The sequence below is a fragment of the Podarcis gaigeae genome, assembly GCF_964106915.1.
Source record: "Podarcis gaigeae genome assembly, chromosome: 13".
NCBI lineage: Eukaryota > Metazoa > Chordata > Lepidosauria > Squamata > Lacertidae > Podarcis > Podarcis gaigeae.
In genome coordinates, this window is record NC_139689.1 from 25,339,609 (window position 1) to 25,344,722 (window position 5,114).

The following is a 5,114-nucleotide window of genomic DNA, read 5'->3' on the forward strand; positions in this document are numbered from 1 at the left end:
TTTCATGCATTGAGGAACATCTTGTAGATGTTATTTCTTTGCATCTGCAGCTAGCGTGGAAGAAGAAACATTACTTTGAGGAGTTTAAATGCCACTGTATTCTGCTCTGGTCAGACCTCACCTGGAGTACTGTGTCCAGTTCTGGGCACCACAGTTCAAGAAGGACACTGACAAACTGGAACGTGTTCAGAGGAGGGCAACCAAAATGGTCAAAGGCCTGGAAACGATGCCTTATGAGGAACGGCTAAGGGAGCTGGGCATGTTTAGCCTGGAGAAGAGGAGGTTAAGGGGTGATATGATAGCCATGTTCAAATATATAAAAGGATGTCACATAGAGGAGGGAGAAAGGTTGTTTTCTGCTGCTCCAGAGAAGCGGACACGGAGCAATGGTTCCAAACTACAAGAACTTCCTGACAGTAAGAGCTGTTTGACAGTGGAATTTGCTGCCAAGGAGTGTGGTGGAGTCTCCTTCTTTGGAGGTCTTTAAGCAGAGGCTTGACAACCATATGTCAGGAGTGCTCTGATGGTGTTTCCTGCTTGGCAGGGGGTTGGACTTGATGGCCCTTGTGGTCTCTTCCAACTCTATGATTCTATGATTCTATGATTCTATGAAACAATGTTTTCAGATCAGCAATGCTGCACTCTTGGGAATAAGATCCCCAAATGGCAAAAGAAACTCAGAATAGCTCACTTTCCCATGTGTGCTGTCACTATTAGTTGATGCAACATTTAATGAATTTTACTGTAACATAGGCAGTCTTCATAAAGGCAACAAATCAATTACATATTCTATACTAAGGGTCACAGCAAGGGTAATGTGATCGGCTGGGAAAATGCAGGGACTCTCAAATCATCAAAAAATTCAACCCTAAAGCAGCTGGAGGGAAAACTGATTATTATAAATAAAGGTAGTTGAGTTGTTTTCTATTATTTTGATGTAATCTAGAGGTGCTGGTCACTTTTTTTCATTTCCAGTCATCTATTGAGTTTCAAGTGGTCTCATGTATACTTGAAACATCAGAGTAATGATGCAGCCATCCTTAAACCATTCTACTTTACCAAATGTCTAACTTGTTAATTGTTTCCAATTTTTAAACCTTATTTAAAGTAGCCTAGCCCAAAAATTTATTTGGGACTGGATCTAGGTGAGGCAAGACCTTATTGAGCATGTTTATAGTATTATTGTGCTATTCCTTTTTAGGGAATCATATGGGAGGGGAAAGTTGCTATTTATCAAACAATGATTTTAAATCCTTGCTGGTCAGTCTCTTCTTGAACAATTATCGAGAGCAATAAAAATACCTGTCTGCATCTCTAAATATATTATTGGATGTATTGTCACTTCCTGCAAGCATTTTAAATGACCTTTTATTTTTGTGCTGCTGACTTTACTGGCAGCTCCAAAGAGTTTTAAAATGTTTTTGAAATAAAGAAGGAAGTATTCAGACAACTTCATAAGTACTTTTGTCAAAGCATGCATTGATCGGCTGCAGTAATCCTCATAGCTATGTTCCAATCTGCATATGGGTCTGCAAGGGGCAGAAGGGAAGAGCTCCCTACAAAATGCAGTGGGATCTGGAATGCTGCATCAGACTCAGAGTGCTCATATTAACTATTAGATTGTGTGTGTTTGTGATTAAAAGAGAGGCAGCTATAATTGGGGTGGGGGGTGATGACTTCTGAGTCCAATCAGCTGTTTTGGATTCATGGGAGCAATTTCCCAGAATGTCAAAGCACATTTCCAATTAATGTCCTGCACATACAACTTTTAAAAACAAATTTAGAAATATAACCACTGCACAATATTCTGGGAAGTACCAAGAAAATATGAAAACTTCTTAGATGATTGTATGATTGTGCAATTAGTGATGATCTACAACAGCTAAACCAAAAACATCACCTACCCACAAAGAAACATAGTTGTTTTTAAAGAGCCAAGGTACTCATAAGTTTTTGAACTATGAATCTAATGATACCAATGGTGATCAATCTATGATGCTCTTTCTTTGTTTTCATCATTCCATGTTTCTCCCCCTACATTGCTCTTGGGCTGTTACTCTTTCACCACTTTTTGTTCCTTCTGGGAACAGAAATCCAGATTAGTCTAGAACCATCACCCAGCCAGTCAGGGTTGATGTGAGAACTTTTGATGGCTTCTATTTTGACTGGTATTTTGATGAGGACAACCCTGTGTGAATGCTACAGAAACATTCCAAGGATGACTTGCACCAAATCCACAATGAACTAACCATGCTATGGATAAGGGTGTGAGTAGGAGCTTCATCTCCCCCCACACTACCCTTCAGTTACTTCTATGCAGGGATAAGCTGAAATGGTACGGCATCCTTTTTTATTGAAAACTTTTGACAGCTATGAGTCAGTGCCAATCACTGGTGTGTGCGTGTGTGTGTGTGTGTGTGTGTGTGAGAGAGAGAGAGAGAGAGAGAGAGAGAGAGAGAGAGATGGGGAGTGAGTGAAGGTGGGAGAAGGAAAGAGAATGGATGGATGGAAGTCCTGTCATGGCTATGCAGCTGAGGTATGTATTTGAATTCACTCCCCAAAAGGAGCTTTCTTTTGGGGTAAAGGAACTAGTGACCATCTAGTGTCACCTTTGTATAATGCACTTAAAATGTTGTATTTGCAGCTGTAGAGTCTCAGAAATATTCAGAACACCAACAAAAATGAAAATTTCAATGATCATATATTCAATATTATTTTGTATTACAAAAGAATATTAATGTTTATTGGGAGGAAACTGCGCTTCTTAATACATTTAATAATAATAAATGAATGAGATACAGCTTACAAATGGAATGTTTTGGTGTCATCACTATGCAAAACTATTTCACAACTGTTCATCAAAGCAAAATCTAATGGAGTTTATAGTGAAATATGAATAAACCTGTTTTAAATGACCAGTTAATACTGCCATATTAACACCTCCCAGTTTCTTCCTTCTACAGAATGAATGCAAGTACTGAAGACAAAATGAGCAATCTTACATCCATTTCCATGTTTCTGCTGAAGGAATTCTCAGACATACGAGAACTACAGATCTTACATTTCTTTCTGTTCTTAGGATTCTACTTGACAACCCTGGTTGGGAATCTTCTCATCATTGTTGCAGTAGCCTTTGACCATCATCTGCACAAACCTATGTATTTTTTCCTAACAAACTTGGCATTGATGGATGTTGGCTCCGTTTCTGCCATCATACCCAAATCTATGGCCAACTCCATCATGAACAGCAGATCAATTTCATATTCTGGGTGCGTGGCTCAAGTTTTCTTCTACTTCTTCTTTACATTCGCTGATCTTTCCCTTCTAATGGTAATGGCACACAATCGCTATGTTGCCATCTGCAACCCATTACAATATGAGATGATTATGTACAAAGGAGCTTGCATTCAAATGGTTGTCACTGTGTGGATTCTGAGTCTTCTTTATTCCATGCTACACACTTGCAGCACTTTTGTAATCACCTTCTCTTCTAATGTTGTCAATCAGTTCTTCTGTGAAGTCCCAAAGTTACTAAAGCTCTCCTACTCTAACATTTACCTAGTTGAAGCTGGGCTGATTGTGCTTGGGTGTTTTATAGCACTAGGATGCTTAATTTTCATCCTCATAACGTACATGCAGGTATTTGCTGTAGTGCGCAGAATACCTTCTGTGCATGGTAAGAAAAAAGCCCTCTCTACTTGCCTTCCCCACCTCACGGTGGTATCTTTGTTTCTGGGCACGGCAATCTTTGCCTATGCAAAGCCTCCCAGTAATGTTTCTTCCTTTCTTGATGTAGCTTTTGCTGTGATCTATACCATAATTTCTCCCATGTTGAATCCATTCATCTACAGCATGAGAAACAAAGAAATCAAGACTGCTTTGTGGAAACTCTTAGATTTCAGGCATTCTGCTAAAAGTACATTTAGAGTTCTATAGAAATGGCTTTGTTTCCTCTTCTGCATATGTGTGGTTAGCACTGGAATTTTTTCCACTTTGCAATGTAAGCATTTTAATATTCATTAGACATTGCTCTGTGATTCCTTCTCCTTATTATCCATGTCTTTTTAGCCTTGATTGTTCCTCTTCATTCCCATTGTGAATTGTTTATTTCATTTACAAGAGATTCAAATATAATAAAAGACAACAACCATTTCAGCAACAACATCAAAATCTAAAGCTTTGTAAGAAAGTTTTGAAGGAAACCAGGTTTCACCTCATCATAATTATGTTTTTATTGTATTGTTCACCTTGCAAAATCTCATAGCTCAGTCAGTAGAGCATAAGACTCTGAATCTCAAGGTTGTGGATTTGAACCCATTTAGGACAAAAGATTCCTGCATTTCAGGGGGTTGGCCTAGATGACTCTTGTAGTCCCTCCCAACTCTACAAATCTATGATCTATGACTCTATCTATACTGTACCATTTGTAATAGATTGTAATAGCTTATATGCCACTAAATTCTAAAATTATTATGTTTGCTTATTAAGACTTCACCCTTGCTCACTTCATTCAACATGTCCTCTGTTATTTCCTCACATTCGTCCTCTAGATATTCCTCTTTTCAACCCATGTAACTTCTCTGCTCACTTTTCACCTTCCTAGCCCCATTTCTGAAGCTGCCTCGATGTTATATTCTGTAGTACCACTTTGCAACCCTATTTTCACCTTCACCCCAATGTCCATGCCTTGCAATCCATTGCACACAAACTACTGCCATTGTAAACTCCTGCATCTTTCTCCTTGCACTCATTGAAACTACTAAGCACACGTCCTGCCCAATTATGCAGCCACCATTCCCTCCTTTTTGTCATACCCTTCCATGCCCCTTATGCCATCATCTTTCCACTTTTTTCTTGTAACTCCATTTGCACCCCACTTTTCACCATCACTGTCTTTCCCCTCCTCCCTACTTACTTTTCACAACCCCTCCACTTCACAAACACACCCATTTCCATGCCCTTTCTTCTCTGTGTTCTGTGCACACACCCCTTTAAACTTTTAAAAAACAAAACAAAAAGTCCCTCCCTTTTCTATGTAATCTTTGCTCACTGAGTTTTTCTTCTCACTTTCCTCTAGCTCTCCTTTATTCCACCCTTTTCCTCTCAGGTCCCTC

The 5,114-nt window shown here is 39.2% G+C and overlaps 1 pseudogene across 1 annotated transcript in view; it reads left to right on the plus strand.

Moving 5' to 3' along the window:
• The first annotated feature begins 2,988 nt into the window (after positions 1-2,988).
• The window catches only part of LOC310830808 (olfactory receptor 14A16-like), an 11,844-nt pseudogene continuing 9,718 nt past the window's right edge, over positions 2,989-5,114 (plus strand). The window contains exon 1 of the transcript in view: positions 2,989-3,330. The product of the transcript in view is annotated as an olfactory receptor 14A16-like (transcript). The remainder of the gene's footprint in view (positions 3,331-5,114) is intronic.